We start from the raw sequence: 23,446 nt of genomic DNA, 5'->3' as shown, positions 1-23,446 counted from the left end.
AACATGTAATTCTAGGTGCTTAAAGAAAGCATCTCAGTTGTGTGCTCACAACAGGGTGAGATAAATCTAGTACCTACTCACCAAGCTGCAATATATACAGCCATACAACGACAAAGAAAACCTGCAGGAGTTCCTTTTCAGCAAGATCAATTTCAGGATTTGCTATGACATTGCTTTGCAGCTAAAACAAGTCTTTTGTGGCATAATGACTACATTGGTACTAGCTATAACCCTGCTTTCAAGACTTTCCACCGCTTTCCTACAGTGGTGATTTAACTTTGGCCATTTCTTACCCAACTCTGCATCGCTGACACACAAGTAAATTTTCGCAGTGATCCCCCCCAGAGCTTTGGAGTTAGCTTAGAAATCAAGAACCTCAGAACAGTGGTCCTTTAGGACGGGACTAGTTATTCCTGAATATCTTCAGAAAGCTTTGTCAGAAAGCTTTGAGGGGTTTGGAGCACAAGTCCTATGAGGAGAGGCTGACAGAGCTGGGGTTGCTTAGCCTGGAGAAGAGGAGGCTCAAGGGAGACCTTATTGCTCTCTCTACAGCTACCTGAAGGGAGGTTGTAGCCAGGTGGGGGTTGGTCTCTTCTCCCAGGCAACCAGCACCAGAACAAGAGGACACAGTCTCAAGCTGTGCCAGGGGAGGTTTAGGGTAGATGTTAGGAAGAGTGATTGGCCATTGGAGTGGGCTGCCCAGGGAGGTGGTGGAGTCACCATCACTGGAGGTGTTTAGGAAGAGACTGGATGGGGTGCTTGGTTCCATGATTTAGTTGATTAGATAATGTTGGATGATAGGTTGGACTTGATAATCTCAAAGGTCTCTTCCAACCTGGTTAATTCTATTCTATTCTATTACAGTCAGAAAAGCTTCTGATATTCGTAACTTGGGAAGGGCAAATTTTTACCTGATCCCAGGTCCCTCTAAGTACAGTGTGGTTCCTGTTCAGTCAGACTTAGCCAGAAAATGTAACACTGAGGATGGAAAGACCATCAGGTTTTTCTTTGTTTAAGCCTGTTCTTGAGACCATTCTCCATCTCAGAATGTAGCTACACCATAAAAAGTCAGATCAGATAGTCCCATAAATGGCCACCTCATTCATCTAAGGTGCTGCACACATGACTGCATCCTTTGCATAGCACACTTAAGCCATTTCATCTTAGTGTCTGTTTTCTGCTCTTACTATATATTATTGAAAAACAACTCTCAGACTCTTGGAAGGAAGTGAAGACTTTGTAAAGAGATCTAAATGCTCGGGTTGGGCTTTGTATTGTGTTACAAATGGCTTGCACAAACCTTATGTTTTGAAGGCTGAATGCATACATGAATTTCTACATTTTGGACTGGTGGAGCTAATTGATTGCCCTCAGCTCTAGCCTAGAAAACTAGGCAGCTGGAACCATCAAGGACTTTTCTGCCTAAATGAATTAAGTAAATGAATTAAGCAATCAGAGACAAAGGAGTGGGTGTGCAGCAAATGCCTATCATTTGAAATGCAAGGCACAAGTAATTGATTGTGCAGTTATCATACCACACAACATACATGCTCTTGTTTATATCTTTGCAATGTGAGAAAAAAAATATTTGCAAGACACATAATAATTTGTCTTCCTCTGTGTGGTAGCAACATCAATAGTCATTATTCTAAAATCTTCCTTCAAAGTATGCTGGGCATTTCAACAGAAAAGCAATTCCTTGCCTGAAGGGCTCACAGTCTGTGCTGGATTCTGCCCCAGAGGAGTAACACCTAGCTTCACTGGAGTTTAATGCAGGCAAAACAGTCAGATAAAAAAAAGAAGAAGAAAAGTGCAAACAAGATGAACAGGAAGAGTACTTGGTTATTCTCTGCATGCTACCAGGTTGTTTTTGTAGGCTGTGTCTTAAATATATTGATATTGGCAGGTGAGGAAGCACAGCAAAGCAAAAAGGAGGTGACAATTATGGCTGTGGCAACTTGGCCACTGGGATTTGATGACTGGCATTATAGACAGAGGAGATTGCAAGGGTCCCCGTGGAAAGAGACAATGGAATATACTGAATAAATAAGACATGGTGAGAAAGAGTTACGAGGCTATATATCTTGCTTTACACACAAGAGCATCCAATGCAACTCTTCTTAGAAGATTTCCGCTAGCTTTATGGAAGCTGGATGGAGACAAGGATATTAGTAGAGAGGTCAAGTTCTTTCTCATATATTACTTTTGTTTAAGAGTGTCTTCTTTCTGTAATATAGTAACTTAGGTTTCCAGCAAACAGAAACAGAATTCTCTGAATACACAGAAACACTATTTCAATGTGTAGCTTCAGAGAAAACCAGAGAGATAAGTAGGGACTGAAATTATGCCATCATTTTTAAGGAGAGCTGGCCCATAGGCAGATACTGTAAAACTGCATCACCTCATTCATACCTTAGACTAAAATAATTAAGAGACCTTGAACAAATATCCACAGGTCTGGCAGGGCATCTTTAAGGGACTGAAATTTCTGCACTTGGGTTTCTTTTACCCAAATGCCATTTCATCCAGATCATACATTCTTCAGCAATGTCTGAGGGCCAGTGTAAAACTAGCTCATTCCTGACACAATCCCAAAAACTTAAAGCATTAATAGAAAAGTTAGACAAAGAGTAAGAAGAAAAAGAATACTGTTATTTCATAGAATCATAGATATATAAAATGGTTTGGGTTGGAAGGGACCTTAAAGATTAATTACTTCCAACCATCCTGCCATGGGCAGAGACACATGCCACTAGATTAGGTTGCCCATCCAACTTGACCTTGAACCCTTGCAGTGATAGGGCATCCAAAACTTTTTTGGGAAAGCTGTTACAGTAATTCACCACGCCCTCAGTGAAGAATTTCTTCCTAGTATCTAAGCTAGATCTACCCTGTTTCCTGTACTATCTACCCCTCATCCTATCACTACACTTCATAATAAAATGTCTCTCCCCAGCTTTACTTTCTCCTTTAAGTACTAGAAAGCCACTCTAAGGTGTCCCTAGAGCTTTCTCTTCTCCAGGCTAAACAATGTCAACATCCTCAGTCTGTCTTTACAGGGGAGATGCTCCAGCCTTCATGGCCCTCCTCTGGACTCACTCCAACAGCTCCTTGTCTTTCTTACATTGGAGGCACCAGAGCTCAACATGGTGAGAGAATAAACCAATAGAATGGTTTATGACAAAGGTGGAAACTGAATGCTGCTCAGGAGGATTACATTTCAGTCATACTATTTTCTTTCTTCTATCTGCATTGTGAGTGACTGACTGTGTTAGCACACAGCCCTTGAAAATGGCAAGAGGAAATGACCTGGCCACTATGTCAGAGAACTTAGATTCATGTTGGTGTGTGTATAGGAAGGAACAGAAGACTAAATTTGTGCAGGACAGAATGCGTTTGTGCTCTGCAGGCCTTGTCTAGACAGGTGGGATGGGAGGGATTTGATGGGAGCAATTTGATTTTAGATAGGAAACCAAGTTCTTATGTGAAGGTTGAGAACTTCAGCTCAAAGACTTCAGGTGCCTGGGGCTTAGGTTTGGTTACAGATTTCCTTCATTTGCATTTTCTTAAACCCTTTGATTTTTGGCCAGACTTAAATAAGAATTCAAAGATCTTTTGCCTTGCTAAGATTTCTTATGTATATAAGTACGTGTGTTCATCTTTGGCTGTGTGACTTCTTGTCTCGAAGACACAAGTGCCTGTGGGATAGGGAGGTCTCTGCCACTGCTGATGATGCAGCACAGTGTCATTCACAACTGGGACACAGACTGGGATGAGCATGAAGCTGTGATTTCTTTCTATATTGCAAGAAGGAACTGCCTTGATCTCAGGTTAAAACAGGAAGGAAAACCATGGATTTGCTAAGATTTCAAAAGAAACTGAGTTTTCAAGCCCATTTTGAGGGGCAAAATTGCACCTACTTTGCCAGAAATCAGAGGTAAATCCTGTCCCATCTCCCATAAATATGCACATACTGATAACAGAGGGTGGTGTCCATCCAGTTCAGCCTGCACAGTTGGAACCTTTGTTTTTAGGGTTCAGTCAAAAGGGGAGTAAATATTTACAAAAGAATGTTCCCAACAGGGACACTCTCAGAAGTACATTAGCTGGAAAAGAGCTCTGCCATCATCCTCTTTTATTGTACAGTCCTGCAAGCCCAGGGCAGGCAGGGACAGAGAAGTAAATTAAGTGCTTTGAACTTTCATGTTCAGCTCTTACAGCAAACCCATGTAAGAGTGGCTCAGATGGGAGAGGACTGATAAGGTGGCCTAACTTCATTAAATTTTTTAGAGTTGTCCTTTGAGCTTTGAAAGCTTCATTTGTAAAAGATAAGCTCAATGGCCCTAAAAAAGGCAGGAATGAGTTGACAAACTGTTGTCACCTGACAAAGCCTTCCTGATAATTTTCCTTTCCAGTTCCAAGAACAGAGCATTTTAGAGACACAAGCGGCCAGTAACCTTTTTGCTGAGACTCTTTGAGTTTGATTTCAGTCAGGTTGACATTTTAGGCTTTATTTAAGTAACTGTGATGTACTTTTAAACATTAGGTCCTGATAGCAAAAAAAACCCTGTATACATCAGAAGATTTGTTGTTGTCCAGATGGTAAAAGAAAGAAAAAAGGAAAGAGCATCTGCAAACTTTTGAAACCAGCTTTGTAATTTCTTAGATGAAAGCATTATTACTGTTCTGTCAAGATTCATATTCAACTTGCAGCCTCTGTGGACATCAGAACTACGATAAGTAGTGATTGCTAATGAAAGACAGTCTGGCCTGAATTCACCTGACTTAATTTAGGACATTCAATTGAGAATACTAATCTAGGACCAAAGTCCTAGAGACTTGAGACTTCTCCTATAATCAATGGTACACTATATAGGGTACTTCAGAGATTTCACAGTATCACAGTATCGCCAAGGTTGGAAGAGACCTCAAGGATCATCGAGTCCAACTTGTAATCACAGACCTCATGATTAGACCATGGCACCAAGTGCCATGTCCAATCCCCTCTTGAACACCTCCAGCGATGGTGACTCCATCACCTCCCCAGGCAGCCCATTCCAATGACTAATGACTCTCTTGGTGAAGAACTTTCTCCTCACCTTGAGCCTAAACTTCCCCTGGTGCAGCTTGAGTATCTGTCCCCTTGTTCTGGGGCTGGTTGCCTGGGAGAAGAGACCAACCTCTTCCCGGCTACAACCCCCTTTCAGGTAGTTGTAGAGGGCAATGAGGTCACCCCTGAGCCTCCTCTTCCTCATAGGGCTTGTGCTCAAGGCCTCTCACCAGCCTTGTTGCCCTTCTCTGGACGCATTCAAGTGTCTTGATGTCCTTCTTAAACTGAGGGGCCCAGAACTGGACACATTTGTCAGCAGTTGCCTTGTGGAAGAGGTTCTCTGCCTTGTGTATACATGAAGAGCTTAGACACCTGAAATACTGAAAGGTAGGGAAGATAAATCTCAACCTTCCTCCTCATAAAGGGAGTACAGAAAAAAAAATAAGAAAAAAAGCGGAAGATAGAAATTGTTGAATTGCCTCCCTACACACAATATGAGATACAGAATGCCTTCCCTGCACTGAATACGAGATATAAAGCTTTGGTGGTCTGCTCAAGGCTGGAGAGCAGGACCCGTGTCCAAGTGCTGCTCACGATACTTTGAAAGCAGCATCTTCATTTCAAAAAAATCTTACACCTCTGCCAGCGGCCTCAAGATTTTCCCTAATATAAATAAAGATACTAGAACTGGAAAGTGTTTCAGGAAAAATAAGTATTAATTGATATTATTTATTTCTGCTTCCATAAAAATATTGAAAATTATAATAATTTAATATTTGCCACTTTTCCTGTGAACACTCACAGAACTTTCTTTTTTTTTCCCTCCACAGGATATCAAATATATGATCACATAATAGCTAATGTAGCTGTGCTGAAGACTGTTTCTCATATGCTGTGTGTAACAATTTTGGCCATACACACAAAAGAGCATGACTCAAAAAAACCCAGTCATGTCTCTGGACCGGAGCTGAAGCTTTGTGGCATACTCCTCCCTAATGCATGAGCAAAAGTAAAAGTCTCCCAAATCCCCATGATTATTGGATCCCTTTTAAAATTAGCTTCTTTTCATCCACTGACATTTTGGAGTGAAGAACGGCCACATTGCAAAGAACAGGAATCTTTCATTCAGACATCAACAGTTTTGAGTATATTAATGTTGCTTCTCTAATTGTTGAAGATTCCATAGGAAAAAAACCTCAATATCATAAACTTTATTTAGAATAACCTTTATTTAGAATAAACCAAACCAGGTTGGAAGAGACCTTCAAGATCATCGCGTCCAACCCATCAACCAATCCAATTCACCCAAACAGCTAACCCATAGCACCAAGCACCCCATCAAGTCTCCTCCTGAACACCTCCAATGACGGCGACTCCACCACCTTCCCGGGCAGCCCATTCCAATGGGCAATCACTCTCTCTGTATAGAACTTCTTCCTAATATCCAACCTGAACCTCCCCTGGTGCAGCCTGAGACTCTGTCCTCTTGTTCTGGTACAACTTTTACTTTGGATGTTTTTTCTTTTTTTTCCAAGGGACAGATACAGAAAGACAGAAGAATATTTACACCAGATAAGAGCAAATATCTCTCTGATCCAGTAAACAGTCTCTGTCTGTGCCTATTTCTCATGAAAAAAAAATGCTAACTATATTGAATAAGGGAACTGAACAGCAAGAGACACAGTTGGCACAAATAGCCTGCGCACAGCAAATAGATTTAAATATCCATGCATAAAAATATGCCACAAACAGTTCCAAAGTTGTAAACAAATGCAGAGCAGAGTTAGAATAAAAGTAATGAAATAAGTGATTTGCTATAAATACATTGGGAGGTTGTTATGGGTATAATTTCTGCTTCAAGGGAAGGGAAGAAAGCTTCTAAACTGTAATTATACGATGGAATCAAATGCAGCTTTTGACAGTAGAAGTTTGAAATTGTATCATAATAGGATGAAGTTCACAGCTTAGCAAAAAAAAAATGAAAATCCATTTCATGGGAAGTGGAGTATGGAAAAGATTTTGCTGGAATGCTTGTGTCTGGATTTGGTGCCACACTCTGGGGGGAAAAAAAATATATACATATATATACATATAAAGAAAACATATAGAGGGTAAAGAGAAAAGTCAGATATATTACAGAAAATGCACTGCTGTGAGGCCCTGAAAGAGCTGTGCTTACTTCCTCGAATGAAAAAACAAGCAGCGAAAGACCAGCCATGGCAAAGTTTAAGCACTGGAAGTTCCTCCTAAGGGAAAAGGCAGATTATCTCTTTTTTTGATTTCTCCTGGTCAATTTATGCATTAGCAAAGAGCAAATTAGTAAATTCAGTGCAGTTGTGCAATATGGGCAGCCAAGCCAGCTGTTGCAGATATTTGTAAGGAAGATAGTGTTGGTTTGTTCAACAAAAATAGGGTCATCAAGGCTTCTCCTTGATGATGAAAACATTTGGGTGTCCAGTAGTGAGGATGCTGGAAGCCTGGCAAGAGGAGGATTTTATGCGAAAAAGTCTGTTGTTTTTGAAGGGAGAAGGTTTGTTACAGACACGCTCCCGTGAGTTCACTGTCCTGCTGTACTGAAGTTTCTTCCACTTCTAAGCAGGCTTCAGCCATAGGTGAATTTGCAGCAAACAGGCAGCTGATCACAGGGAACTTTGTTCTGTGCTGATATCAGAAATACTCTTGTGCTAGTGACCTAGAGAGCAAACAACTCTAGAAGTGGCAAAACTGCCAGATCACTCCACCACAGTCCCATAGAAAAGGCTGTGAGCACACAGACCTTTCACTTCTCCAGTGGTCCGTTTGTCCCTGGAACGCCAAACATATGGATTGCCCAAGTAAACACTGTCTTTTAAAAACAAAAACAAAGTCAAACCAGGCTACACAGTCTTCTGCAAAACTATTCAGGGAATGCATCCGGTTCCTTTGTGTGTTTGGCACTCCTCACTCAGCCACTGCTCAGAAAGCACTTCGAACTCTCTGAGAGCACTTGACTTTCTCACCTCATGTAAGGTGTCCCCAGCACCAGCCTGACCTAGATCTTAGATAACACTGTCATTCCAAGCACACCTGCAGGAACAATTACATACTGGAAAGGAAAATAATTAAAAGCAATTTGTGTAGAAAGAGGAAAGAAAGAAAGGAGAGAAAATAGAGGAGATAGGAGATGGCTTTTTTGGGTTACTGTTTAGTTTACTTCACTCTATTAGGGTAAATGAAATGTACATGCACTTTCCAGATCCAGCTGACATTCAGGCATGTGCGACAGAAAAGAACAAGAGCAATTGAAGCCACTCTAAAGTCAAATTAACTGAATCTTTGTCACATGCTGAGAGTGACCACCAGTTGTGACCTTCAAGAGACATCTGCAGGGAATATTTAGTAAGCTTTCTGAGCATCAGGCAAACAAAACACTCATTTATGAGGTTCTTAAGGGATGTCCTTCTTCAAATCTCTGTTTAGATAGTTCCTTAGACTTTCACAGAAGAGAAAAAAACTCAGGCCAGGTACCTGTAGATATTTTTAGGTTTGGTGGACAACAGAACAGCTGTCCTGAGAATCTGATTTTTTAACTTGGGCATTTAAAGTGGGAGTTGAGCTTTGCAGATCTGCAATATTATCCACTGCATGCTTCAATAAAGTATGTAATAAATAACAGACTATTAAAGAGCTTTGGCCTGCTGTTCCTATTGAATGGTCCTCCTATTCCATCACTTGATGCCTAAAGCTAAGTCAGTTCACTTTTTTCAACTAAAAGTGTTCATGACAGTTCATCTCCAATACAAAACTATCTTGATGGGTTTTTTTTTCTCCATCTTTGCTTTTCAGTATCCATAGAAAGCACATCATAGGGAAGATAAACTGCTCACAGTGATTTGGATAAATTTAAATACTTGGAGCTTCCATTCACTTTAGTGTTTTGTAAATGAAAACGCTCTGATTTATGGCTCTGAAAATACATCAAGCCTGAGATTCACATTTGGAAAAATGTCTATTTAAATTACCATTTAAAAAAATATGCAATCCTCTTAAGCATTAAGAAAATAGTTAATAATCAAGGATCACAATTTTGGATATCATAGAATAGAATAGAATTAACCAGGTTGGAAGAGACCTTTGAGATCATTGAGTCCAACCTATCATTCACCACTACCTAATCAACTAAACCATGGCAACAAGCACCCCATCCAGACTCTTCCTAAACACCTCCAGTGATGGCAACTCCACCACCTCCATGGGCAGCCCATTCCAATGGCCAATCACTCTTTCTATGATGAACTTCTTCCTTCCCAGCCTAAACCTCCCCTGGTGCAGCTTGAGACTGTGTCCTCTTGTTCTGGTGCTGGTTGCCTGGGAGAAGAGACCAACCCCCACCTAGCTACAGCCTCCCTTCAAGTAGTTGTAGAGAGCAATAAGGTCTCGCCTGAGCCTCCTCTCCTCCAGGCTAAGCAATCCCAGCTCCCTCAGCCTCTCCTCATAAGGCTTGTGCTCCAAACCCCTCACCAGCTTTGTTGCCCTTCTCTGGACAAGTTGCAGCAAGTCAACATCATAGTCTGAAGGACTACTGTGTTTCTACTTAGGAAAAATACTGATTAAAGTCTAGACCAAAATATCTGTAAAACATGCTCTTCCTTCTCGCTTCAAAAAAGAAACAAGTAGAGGAGATAACTGTTAGCCTGGTCACTCTTAGATTGAGGACATTAGTTAACCTCAAACACTTGCTTCTGACATGATTATAATGTCAGCGAGGGTACTTTTCCTCTTAAAGTCACCTGAACTTCCACTTTTTCAGGATGAGTCATGCAAGTATCCCCTGAGGAACAAACCAGATGACAATCATGTTTGTTTAAGAAGTTTTGGTCTTGATGCAAAAAAAAATCCCCTCCAAAATCAAGAAGTATCTAGAACAAAATGAAGAAGTCATTAGCATCCTTTCCAAAGGAAATAAGGATGTATAGACATTGCAGCTCCTTATCAGTATCACACCTGTATGGCCAGCTTCAGGTTTTATGGTTAACAGGAATAATTAAAGCCAGTACTGCATCACTGAGAGGCAGTATAGCCTAACAGAGATCTGAGGTTTATCCTAGGCTGTCCCACTGATCTGCTGTCCTAACTGAGTCACTTCATCCCTCTTATCTTCCTGCTCTTTGTTTCTTCAGACTGTGAGTACTGTGCCCAGTTTTAAGAATGTGCTGGGAGAATTCAACCACATTTTGGTTGCTGATGACCATGTACTTTCCTTGGGAATGGGTGAGGAGCAGTCTAGAGAATGAATAATTATTCTGGTAACATCAGTCACTCTGGTATGCTGCAGCCACTACTTGACGTGATGGGAACACCTCTAGCCGTGGGCCGGGTGTGAACTATGAGGCATGGCCGTGAAAGCCACTAGAAGGCAGGTGGCCCACTTGGCTTGTGTTCTGTCTTATTCTGTGCTTCTTATCTGCACTCCTGCAGTACAAACACAGAATAGTTTATGAACAAAAGCTTTGAAGTCAGATGCGAGAGTTCAGAACTTACCTCTCTAAAAGTAAATGTCAGATAAAGAACTAACTGTTTAGCCTAAGCACAAAGGGCTAATTTATCTCCAAGAAGTCAGTAGTCCAACATATCTTCAGCAAAGCTAATAAGGAAAATAGAATTTCCATTCACAGGAAATTCCAGTATATCAAAAACAATACTATGCTATTGCCATAATGGAGATGCAGTTTCAAGCCCTCAAACATAAATTTTAATTGTTTTTTCTTTTAAGTCCGATATAGTTTGTTGAAAATACCACCAAAACACATGGAAGAAACAAACACTTTCTATGTATAACATCTGTAAGTAAATAGATGTGATTGTTATATATAATACATGATTCTATGCACTTATATTCTCATTTAAAGAGAAACATGTAAATATTATTGAATAGCTGTTATAACCTCTAAGTTTAACATACTCAGATTGAAGGAAACAATTTTGGAAGTACTGAAGTGAAATAAACAAGTAGAAATTGCTCTTTTCACTTGTTTCTCATTTTGATTTTATCTAAACCAACACAGAGAACAGTTTGTTCAGCTCTGGACTTCAAACTTTCTTTTCCTGGCTGGCAATTTTTTCCTAGAAGCACCAAACCCCTTTTGCTTGGCTTCTCTGTGCAGATAAGCCACTGGACAAACATTAACTCTCTTTGCCTAACTCTTGTTTCAACAGACGTGTCGGAAACACAAAGGAAACTTTTTCCTTCAGCGTGATGGATCTGTCAGGACATCATTATCCTGGACAGCAGAATCAAGCCAGCTTGAACCATGGCAAAGAGAATGTAGCCAACGCATTTTGATAAGCTGACTAGAGAAATTCTCTGCAACTACACTGATCTTACAGCATGAGTCTGCTCAATCTTTTTAGATAGTTGCCTGCAATCATTGAAAGAAAATGTGAGAGGTCAGTTCAGATACACAGGGAGAGAGAGAGCTCAAATGCAATCTGTGGCTGTTGAAAGAAATTGATCTTTGGTTATTTGAAACAAATATTGAAACCCCTGGCCTACAAAATTTCCACTGTTTTCTAAACACATGCAGCATCTTCATCAGAGGTATATTTTTCTTTTGTTTCACTTAATACTCAGTAAAAATGTCACACACACACATACACATGTATGTGCACATGCCCAGCCTCATGCATTTTGAAAACATGTGCCTGTATGGTTCACAGGCCACACAGTTAGGAAGAACTGCTCCTTCAGAAACCTATTTTCCCATTTGGTTCTCTTTTTTGATCACGGTTACAGAAGTAGAAAGGGACAAACGATTAATGGAGCGACAAAAGTTGGAGAATTTTTGTTTATTGCCTGGAACAAACTCACTCAATTCATAGCCTCAGCTGACTCAATCTGAGTGAATGAATGCTTCCCTTAAGAAGGTTTCCATAGAAAAGTTGGGCAGAATGTTTTCAAAATAGTGTTAAGGTGGTCCAAGTGGTGGTCTGTGGTAAACTTTGTCTCCTACCCATGAACAGGATAGCATCTCAATGGGGTTGTTAAACCTAGAGAAGAGGAGAGAACAGAGGGCTCTGGGAAGACCTCATAGTGGCCTTCCAGCACCTAAATGGAGCCCACTGGAAAGATGACAAGGGATACACTTTCATGCTGTGGAGGTGTAAGTTGATGTGGTATCAAGAAAGTATAAAGGGTTACACTTGCTGAACACTGAAATCATCCTCTTCCTATCCGTGGCAATAGTGCTAGGGCTATACACTAGAACAAGGCCTGTAGGGCAGATACAACACGTAGAGCTGATCCAACATGATAGCTTCAGGCATGTAGTCCCCAAGGTGTCACTCTCTGGGCAAGATAAAACCATAAAATAACTTTACATCTCAAATAGATTTATTAAAAAATTTAAATTATAATCATTTGATAAAACAAAATGTTAGAAGTAGAAATTCAAATAAAAATCTTGAACCCAAAATTAGTTTTACTATGAGCTAAATATTTTTCTTAAAACTTTAATAATAAAATAAATTAATGGGAGTGAAGAATGGAATGCAGGCAGCCAGGAAGGAAGGAAGGACAGAAGCAAGCCAGCCAGGAAGCCAGGAAGGAAACAAGGAAGCCAGGAAGGAAGGAAAAGAAAGGATTGAGGGAAGAGTAGTGTCCCTAGCAAATACACATCTGGAATACTGCGCACCAGTGTGGTGCAGTGTCACAAAGAGGTGCAGAAACTGAAGCTGATCCAGCAGAATGCTACCATAATGGTCCAAGAGCTAGACAACATAACACAAGAAGCTGACAAAATTTGGCTTGGTTTATGTGATGAAGAAACAGTGACAGAGTGACAGTCAGACTGTACAACAATTAGTGACAGAACAAGAGTGAGTGGCCTCAAGCTGCAACACGGTAGATTTAGATTGGACATCAGGAAGAATTTTTTCACAGAAAGAGTGGTCAGGAATTGGAATGTGCTGCCCAGGGAGGTGGTTGAGTCACCAACCCTGGATGTGTTTAAAGGTTGTCTAGATGTGGTGCTTGGGGATATGGTTTAAGGGTGAACTTTGTAGAGCAGGGTTATTGGTTGGACTTGGTGATCCTGGGGGTCTTTTCCAACCAGAATGTTTCTGTGATTAAAGGTAACAAAGACAATGTAGCCAAACTTGTCTTGGTAGTGGCAGATGGTATAACAATGGGCAAAGGTCATAAGATGTGGTCAGGGAGGTTCAGATCAGACATAATGAAAAACTTTACTGAGAGGGTAACACTGGAGCAGGTGCCTAGAGATGCTACAAAATCACCATCTTTGGGGATTTTTACAGTTTCACTAGACAGAGATACAGCTGACAGCAGGTATTCACAATAGTCCTTTATGAGAAGGAGGCTGATCCCAATTAACTCAGTTTTTCTGTGATTCTGTAAAATCTATTGAAAATTCATTTCAGTCTCTAATAAGTACTAATAAAGAAAACTCACTGATTGGTGACTTTGCATTGCTATTTATAGAAAATACAATTACCATATTTGTTTAGCTTTCCTTTGTCTAATGATCATTTAAGCCATCTATTTTGCTGCTCTGCACATTTTCAATTCAAGTGATAAGTGTATATGACTAAATTTAGCAAGGGCTGCGACTGCATTAACAACCTCGTTCACTTGACATGGCTCTCTCTCACATAGAGCAGCACATCTTGGTCCTTATGACTCATAGTCATTGAAGATATTTCTGTGCAAATTATTTTTGCCATTTCACATGGTTACTGTATGAGTCTTCATCTCATACACTGCCATGCACAGCTACAGTTTTCATATGTATTGCAAGTTACACTTAGTGACCCCCATTTGAACAGAAGTCTCATTAGCAGGGAGCAAAAGAGGCTACAAAAATATAAATCAGCAGAAGAAACAGGAAAAACTTAAACCTACACATATGGCTGTCTGCTGGTATTTCCTGGTGTTTGCTGGCTCCCAACGGAGAGCTCCTTCTCCACAAAATTATAGGACCACTGATGATGCTGATGTGCAAATAATGTCTACACTTCTCCCCTGAGCTGGCTTTCTCTTAGCAGAGGATGGCATTTTTTGTAGGGTCTGTTACAAGCATGAAACAGCTTCAGATTCTCTGAGAGGCACTGATTTCAGTGATGAAGCACTTATTAATGACCTGATTCAGATCTAAAGAATCTCTCCAACAAAGGAGGCTCTTCTGTCAGTGAAGCACATTTTGAGACTCATAGCTTGTATACACTGGGAAATTTACCAGCATAACTGTGCCAGTATAATTATACTGGCTTAGCTACACCAATAAAATTCTTCCTTTGTGGACACTGCTCTCCCATCATAAAAATATTTTTTTCTGTGGAGCTCATCTAATCAGAATTTAAATCAGGGCATTTATCCTGAGATAGGAAGGGCATGGGAAGTTTAATTGGCAGGATATACTGAGACAACTATACCAGTATATTTAGCTATTTCCATATAGGCAGATTTCAGTTGTTCACAGAACTATGAGATTATGCCTTCTTGATAAAAGCTCTGGGTTTAAGTGTTTTCACATTGCTTCATCTACTGAAGTCAGAATAAATAATTATAAAAGAGAATCAGCTCAGTAATAGGATCTGATAAGCATATATCTCTGCTCAGCAAATTGCTGTGTTTGCCTCATTAGGATTAATCCCCCTGCAGACAAAGAAGCCAAGTCACAGCTTCTAAGGATGCAGCACCAGATGGAAGTTCTTATTCAAAAAAAAGTCTCAGGAGATGTCTTGGCATTTGTTATTGAAGAATGTTGCGGGTAAAACCTTAAGAATTACCCTTTAAAAGGGGCAAACAGATGCTGGTAAAGCTTTTGTGAGGGTCTCACAAAGAAATTCTAGAAATTCATATTTTTTAGCTGAGCTATAACATTTCAAAAGTATGTGTTATACAGACCCGTAGTATGATGAAAATCCCTTCACCTGTATCTTGGTGAGAAAAACCTTCAGAGTCTTGCTATTAAAGCTTTGTTGCCTCAGCTCCGCCCTATGGTTAGTCACAGAGACTCACAGCTCTTTAATATCAATCATGTTAAGATTTTTATTAGCTACTGAGAATCACTCCTATAATATATGAAAGAAATAGGCAGGAAGGAAACTGCACCACTGGGCTTTCCCCTGCTGCTTTTAGAGAAACCACTACAATACAAGACTGAAAGTCTCAGAATTCTACCATTCCCTGATCTCTGCTCCACCCTAACTGGAACAATTTTGGGCAGGAACTTGTGACAAATGTGAACTCCATTTGCCCTCTGTGTGTGCAAAAATCATCAGGAGACACCTTTTCCTCATCTCTTCTCAGGTACCACTGTGAAGGCTCTGAGCCTGGGCTACAGTAGGGAATGGAGTAGCCCATGGGATAGCTCATATTTGAATCTACTTTTAGGTTCATCCTTCCTGTAGGGGACAGCCTGTGAGAAACAGAAGAAGGAAAACTAAGGCACTGAGGACAGCACTAAAAACTCTCTCTGACTTGTGTGAAGTGGTAAGCTTCATCTCCAAACAGTACGTTCGATGGACCTTGCTTAAAGACCTGAGTGACTAAGGAGTAAACACTCAAATTTGCTGGTATGGATTTGAGGAAATAGCTTCACAGTTTCATCAACATTAGCAATGTATGGCCTTATCCACAGAATTGACTATCTGCTTCCTGGAAGATGCCCACAGAAGGCAGCCAATGTCTCAGGATGTGCTAAATTCTTCAAATTTTAGATATCCCTGCTCCCTTTTGTAGCTCACAATCCCAGAGAGCTGTGTTCAGGATTGCTCAGCCACTAGATGTCTCCATGTACTGCAGGGCAAAGCAGAGAAGATCAATTTCAGACCAAATTAAAACAAAAAAAAAAATGGGGGGGGAAAAAAGTTGGACAGCAAGCAGCATGGAAGTCTCCCTGTTTGTGCATCAGTGCTCTGCCTAGGTGAGGTAGTGATGGAATGATTTTTCAGTTGCTGACAGATTATGTAGTTGTAAGCATACCTCAAGAAATGTGCTTCTTGCATGTCCTGACTTGAATTGTTGAGCTGGAACTTTGGAATATCTGCAAAAAAACATTAAAATCTTAAATCTAAGGAGGCAGATCTATGCTGATTTTGCCAAAAGAAGCTTTCCTAAACTAATCAGCTTCATCATCCCTGCAGCCTGTCCTCGAGTGGAGGGCATTCTACAGTAAAGGCTCATACTACTTTCCTTCAGATGGGTCACAAAAGGACAGCAAGTGTTCCTTCAGATGCATTCCCTGTGTTAGCTCTGCAGTGTGTACTCACATACACTGCTGTTTTCTAACAATATTCTTATGTTCAGGATGTGTTCAGCTCATCAGCACTTTGGGGCATGTAAGGTCAAGAGCTGTAAAAATAGGTTGTGCAAATCTGATGGGGTCTGTAACAAATGCCAGCCTGTGACCTGACTACAGAGGCAGAAATCAATAGATGAGGAATGTGTTTGAATGATTGCAGGAATGTTTTAACTTTTGTCTGACAAACAACCTCTTCAGCTTATGAAAACAGGGCCTGTGCCACCATGCAAGTGCTGGGAACCCTGCATACAAACACAGAGGGAAAAAATCAAAACATTTTTTCCCCCCAAAACACAAACATTATACTACAGACCTAGCTCCACAAGGTGCTGATAACAGAGCTAGGCTGGCAAGCTGTGCTATTGCAGAGACTGAACAGCTACAGTACCCAGACACAACGGTGGATGTCAGCTTAGAAATGCCCTTCCAATGGACTTAATTTTTAGAAGATGAGAGCAAGACAGATGTGTCAAACTGGAAGGAAAGCAACATAAATCACATGTTTGACAAGCTTGCCCATGAGGTCTCTACTTCATTCCTGTTTTTCATTCCTAATCTCAGCTTGCTTGAAAGCACATGAAGGGCCTGATCTGCAACCAGCAATACACTAGATCTACAGAGGTTCTCTGGTGGTGCTAGGACCACCACACTATTTCAGAGAAAGCTTTACATGTGTCAATGAGGGGATTAAAGTGCCAAATGAAACGCTGGTACATTAAAGGAGATTTCCAATAGTATATCTCATTACTCATCACTGACTCAGCTTGATAATATAAAGTCAATGAGAGAAGTTGCCAGCATTCCTGTGTGTTATAATCATTAAAGAGCAACTGCCAGTGTTCCCACACTTTCAGCCTTTGCAAAATTGTTGCTCTTTGCCCTTTACCACATCTGTGTTTGCATAACCAAGTGGTGTACAGCTTGTCAGCACCTCTTTATGCCTTACCTTCCTCCCTCCAGGGTTTTGTTTATGCGTCATAAAAGCCAATCCACTTCTGAGGATTAGAACCTCCTTTTCCATAGTGTACAAAAAGGATCGATAATTGCCATATTAATTCTCAAGCAGGAATGAAAAAGGCCTGTACAATCAAATCCAACTTTAGGAGGAACAGTTCAGGTAATTGCCTCACACCCTGGACTGTGGGGTTTCCTTTCTGCTTGTGTTCAAGTAAAACCACCCAGTATGTAGACAGGCAGGAAGAATACACCAATACTTAACCCTGCAGCTAGGGTCACTGCAAGTCCAGCCCTAGCTCCCTAAATGTGACTGTGGCATAGCCTAAAACCACCACAATGATTAACATGTATGTTGCATTGCCCATGGTCTCAAATCAAAAGGTGTAGAAACATGCCACCTGGAAGGAACATGACAGGGAATTTGGGTGCCTACGGCCACATTCTGTCATCCAGGTCTCTGTACACTCCCATAGGCATCTACTAACACCTCCCTGCTCTGTGCCATGCTTATGTCTGCTGAGTCTCTCCACTTTTTGCTGAGTAGGTGCAGCAATTGCAATGAATTTAGACCATCTGTGAAAAAAAACTCAAAACCTCCAGGTCCAACTTGATGATGTGGTCAGGTATTTGGGATGGTGTGATATTGGAGATAGTGAAAAAAACATCTTTCTTGAGCTCCGAGTTCTTGAGGTGCTTCAACCTTTTCTCCTACAAGTGCTCAGGAGCAGCCAGGTTTGCTCTAATAGGTGTCTAAATTGCTGCAGCTCAGAGGCAGACAATAAGGCTCTCACATGCTACCTCAGAGAGGCCAAATTTATTAGATGTACTCAGACGTGCCTAATACTGACAGCATCAAAACAACACTCACTCTTCAGACTCCTGCATACATCAGGGCATTTAAGAACAGACTCCGGTGCCTGTCCAGACATATAACTTTGCCTACCAGTTCCCAGAAGTTAGCCAGGTGTCCACTCAGTGTCTTTCAAAAATGAATCATACCTATAAATGTGCAGTAAACTTACTGTATTGGCAATGAAGAGCAATATGTTTCTCTGTTGAGAACCTAAATTGCCCACTGCCAATGTGAGGAATCCTAGGTACCCAGCTTAGGTGGCATGAATCATTCTGAAGGATCAAATACCTGCTAACTTTATCATACTTAAGGTAAAGCAGTTTGAACTTATTCAAAGTGTGGCACTTGTTCAAGCACTGGACATTCTGCATTCAGTCTTTGGTAAGTAAGTACTTGAGAGTTGGGTTGGTTCCTTTGAACCTCAGACTATGAATTACCTTTTAGGGAAAACTTTCCTGGACAGCTCAACCAGAGCTACTGTTCAGCAGAACTGCTTGCTTCAACAGCGAGCAGACATTTTCTGGTCTTGATTTTTAAATGCTATTCCACCTCCTCTCTAATTTTTCTTTTTGATGTTGCATAGGATATTTGCATAAAATTTGAGGAACTAAGCCAAATACTTCTCTCACCACTTCAAAGCTACTGACCTCCATGAAGCTGGATTGGTGTGAAAGAAAGAAGATTCTGACGCAATGGAGCAGCTCAGTATAATTATACATCCACTGTCCAATACCATAAAAAAAACCAACTAGCTGCAGTTGTGTCTGGCCAAGCCCAGCATAAGCTTGGGCTCAGCACCATACTGCTCTGTAAATGAGGAGAACCAACCTCTCTGTTCAGCAATGAGCCTAAGAGTCAAGGGGTTGAAAGAGATGTATTTCTCCACATTGCTTAAAACAGTTCACCCTGGGTAATGTCTCAAGGTTGTCACACAAACAATATCTTGAGCTTTTCACACAGGAGAAATTAGTTAGACCATCATTTTAGTAAGTACCCAGATCATTGTACCATATGTAAACTGTGCCATATGGGCTGAGTGCGAAGTGCTGAATACTTGAGGTGTATTTCCTAGAAGAATGCAAATTTAATGTTAAATCCCTTCAGCCATCCAGCAATGACAGGATTTCACTGTCATTTTAGCATATCACATTCCTTTGCCTGCATTACTCTGTGTGCCTCCAGCAATCAGCCATAAATTCTGATCTGTGAGTACAGTTCAGATTTATCGTAATGTATCTGATTCATACTATACTAATGCTTGATTCATAAGTGTGTCTCAATATGCATAACAGTGCTAATAATAGATCTGGACTTACATTTGAAATAGACCCGAGTTTACGATGCAGATTGCATTTGTAGAAAGCCAAACGTAAATACTGTGACCAAATAAGCCAACCTTGATGAAAACTGAAATCCAGATTTTGAAATCCCATGTTCCTTAGGAGTAGGTTTGGGGATAGTATCACAGTATCACCAAGGTGTGAAGAGACCTCAAAGATCATAGAGTCCAACCCATCACCACAGACCTCATGACTAGACCATAGCACCAAGTGCCACGTCCAATCCCCTCTTGAACACCTCCAGGGACGGTGACTCCACCACTTCCCTGGGCAGCACATTCCAATGATGAATGAATCTCTCCGTGAAGAACTTTCTCCTCACCTCCAGCCTAAACTTCCCCTGTGGTAAGTACGGCTCCACTGCTCACTTGCATCTGAGATCACTTGGGTTGATCTGTCTTTGAAGCTTTAGGTCAGAGACATTTTTTTTAATCAATAGGTGCTCACCACACTTATGGATCAGATAAGGGCCTGGCTTTTGACAGCACGGTATGTATGTGTTCAAAATCATAAAAATACACTGCAGTGAGGATAAAATTATATTCCATCACAGTTAATAGATGCTCAATTACTGTAACCTGATGTTTTGATGACTGTTTCCAACAAGCAGATTAACCTATCAATTAACTGCAAATAATTTCAGTTTTCCATGGCTTTGTTGTAGCCTGCCAGGTTCCCTACATCCTGTCATTTCAGAACATAGTCTTGATCTGCCATAGCGAACTCCAGCTGGAAACACTAATAATTTTTGCTCTTGATGGTCATAATGAGAAACTATCCCACAGTCTCAAGCTCTCTTGCTTGATCTTCATTGGCAAGCTGAGTTTCTGTGTCTTGTCAACTGATGCCCATTCATTCTCAAGTGAAAAATCACCCTTAGTTGAAATGTCTCTTTTTGGACTTCCTCTTGTTCCTCCCTTTGTTTTGTGTTTGAATGGTTTGTGTCTTTTTGATTGAGAACAGTAATGGTACTTTTTCATCACTACTCACAATACATCATTTGCTATATGGCATTGGTCCTTTTACAGCCACATCATAACAGTGATACCTAATTAGCCTGTGATTGACTAATCTGCATTATGCTTTCAGTTTTCTGTCCTTGCCAATACGTGTGGGGGAATTCTTGTGATAGTACATGATCTTGCACCTCAGTCACACACACATTTCTTTCTATTAGCTCTCAAAATTCTTCATTGCCTCCCATGTTCTGCTCCTCTCTCGTATTAATGACACCTCTCAACTTTATGGTAACAGCTATTTTAATTTGCATACACTTCCTGTCTAAGTCACTAATGAAAAACTTACCAATGTATGTCGAGAGCTTTGTATAAGCACCTTCTTCTCATAGAAAGACTTGAGAAATTCATGGAAGGATTCAGATTGGAGGACATCTCTAGAGGTCCATTAGTTGCTTGTTCAAAGCAATGCTAATACAAAAGTATAGGTTGCTCAGCCCATTTTCAATATGTCCACAGTTACTTCATCTTTGTCTAACTTATTCTGCACCCTGAAACCTTTTGAAATTCTTTTCTGTCATCTTTTCTACATTAAAAATAATCCTCAAGTTCTCATCTAACACTGTATTTAGATGTTTCTGAAATCAAACAATCATGGTTCTCTGCACTTCATTTTTCTGGAAGTGAAATATCTTTACCTGCTTTCATTTTTGCTACTAATTCCAAATACCTAAAGCATACCTTTGACCTTTCCAGTGGTCTGGAGGCTTCTTTCACACTTCTATGTTCTCTAGAGATTGTGAGAACTCATAAAATGTAAAGGATGGGCCTTTGAGATCTCAGAACATTATGATTTCTTCCCTCTGCTGAATCATAAGACAAATTTAAAACTCATATTCTTGCCTTAATTATCTCTCCTTTCTAGAAATGCTGCAGTCATGCAATGTGTTTGTCCTTAAATGAAACTTCCTATTGCCACACTAGTGACCAACTTTTCATTCTTGACATTCTTTGTAAGTCAGCTGGAACCTACTAGGAACTTCACACCCACATACAAGAGGCTTGAATGATATGACAAACTTTTAATTCATATTCTTATCTTTATTATTATTCTCTCTCCTTCCTACAAATGCTACAGTCATGCAATGTGTTTGTCCTTAAATGAAGCTTCCTATTGCCACACTGGAGACCACCTTTTCCATTCTTCAGATTCTTTGTAAGTCAGCTGGAACCTACTAGGAACTTAACACCCACATACAAGAGTCTTGTCCAAATAGACTTCCCCGAAGTCTATTATTTTGGCAAAATATCATACACTTATTCCAGCACTAGAGGGTCATTTGGGAGAAAATATCCATAGTCCAAATAAAAAGTAATAAAAAAGAGCCTTGGTTATCAAAAAGTCAGTGGACAATGAGGTTTCTAGTTGAGACTGTGCTGACTACTGAAGCATTTGTCAGGGCATCAGTCCCGCTTTTCATAGAATCAACAAGGTTGGAAAAAACCTCAAAGATCATCAAGTCTAACCTGCCACCCAAGACCTCATGCCTACTAGACCTTGGCACCAAGTGCCACATCCAATCTTGAACACCTCCAGGTACGGTGACTCCACCACCTCCACGGGCAGCACATTCCAATGGCTAACAACTCTCTCTGTGAAGAACTTTCTCCTCATCTCCAGCCTATACCTCCCCTGGTGCAGCTTGAGACTGTGTCCTCCTGTTCTGGTGCTGGTTGCCTGGGAGAAGACACCCACCCCCTCCTGGCTACAACCTCCCTTCAGGTAGTTGTAGAGAGCAATAAGGTCTCCCCTGACCCTCCTCTCCTGCAGGCTAAACAATCCCAGCTCCCTCAGCCTCTCCTCACAGGGCTTGTGCTCAAGGCCTCTCCCCAGCCTCGTTGCCCTTCTATGGACATGCACAAGAATCTCAATGTCCTTCTTAAACTGAGGTGCCCAGAACTGGACACAGTACTCAATGTGTGGCCTAACCAGTGCTGAGTACAGGGGCACAATGACTTCCCTGCTCCTGCTGGCCGCACTATCCCTAATGCAGGCTAGAATGCCATTGGCCTTCTTGGCCACCTGGGCATACTACTGGCTCATGTTTACATGGCTGTCTATTAGAACCCCCAGGTCCCTCTCTGTCTGGCAGCTCTCCAGCCACTCTGACCCCGGCCTGTAGCTCTGCATGGGGTTGCTGTGGCCGAAGTGCAGCACACGGCACTTGGATTTGTTGAATGCCATTCTGTTGGACTCTGCCCATCTGTCTAGTCGGTCGAGGTCCCTCTGCAGAGCCCTTCCACCCTCTAGCATAAACCACCAGTGCTAGATTAAGAATACACCAACAAAAAGTGACACTAATTTCAGGCCAAACTGTAATTGCTGTGCACAGCTAATAAGGACTCAGACAGTTTGAAATAGCAGTGAGACCAGAACACTTTCATCTGTGTCACTGATGCAACTAAACGTAGAAAAGATCAGTGACGATCAAACTCTTCTGAAAGTGCTTAACATATTGGTGATGCAAGCCACACAGCTTTGCTCAAAGTTACAAGGACAAGGTTACAATGGAAAAACCTGGTCAGATCTAACTCCCCTTGGTGACATCAGGGATAGGGTTATTTTAAGATAAAGATCATAAAATTGATGCAAAGTAGGTAGCACAAAGCAGTAAATGGTATGAGAACATGGCTTACTCCTCTTATATTTCTTAAAGATGTGAGATACATATCTGAGTTCAAACTTGACACTAAATGTAGATTTTTAGAAGTCATTCATGAAACTTGTGTTTGCCAGTATTATCCCTACTGATGCTTTTGGGATCCTATGCCAATTCTTTGGATTTCTACTCTAACAGCTGCACACAGTGGATCACCATCTCTTGGAGCCAGCTGAGATTGTTGATGCCCAAATCCCACTGCAGCACGAATTTAGGAGATGAGAACAAAAAGAACAGAAATTGAGACTGTCACAGGACTAGGGTAAAGCA

At 41.0% G+C, this 23,446-nt stretch overlaps 2 long non-coding RNA genes across 2 annotated transcripts in view; both read right to left on the bottom strand.

Annotated features, from left to right (window-relative positions):
• Nucleotides 1-23,446, bottom strand: part of LOC137449691 (uncharacterized) — a 121,464-nt gene that overhangs the window by 72,766 nt on the left and 25,252 nt on the right. The window lies entirely within an intron of this gene.
• Nucleotides 11,818-23,446, bottom strand: part of LOC137449689 (uncharacterized) — a 32,663-nt gene continuing 21,034 nt past the window's right edge. The window contains exons 4-5 of the long non-coding RNA XR_010989452.1: nt 16,032-16,092; nt 11,818-12,374 (exon numbers count right to left, since the gene is read on the bottom strand). This is a non-coding gene — a long non-coding RNA (uncharacterized lncRNA). The remainder of the gene's footprint in view (nt 12,375-16,031; nt 16,093-23,446) is intronic.

Source organism: Melanerpes formicivorus, unplaced genomic scaffold (genome assembly GCF_026170545.1).
Source record: "Melanerpes formicivorus ecotype bairdi unplaced genomic scaffold, bMelFor1.0.p_v2 SCAF_32, whole genome shotgun sequence".
Lineage (NCBI taxonomy): Eukaryota > Metazoa > Chordata > Aves > Piciformes > Picidae > Melanerpes > Melanerpes formicivorus.
Note: the sequence above shows the minus strand (reverse complement) of the source record. Positions and strands in the feature narration are given on the sequence as shown.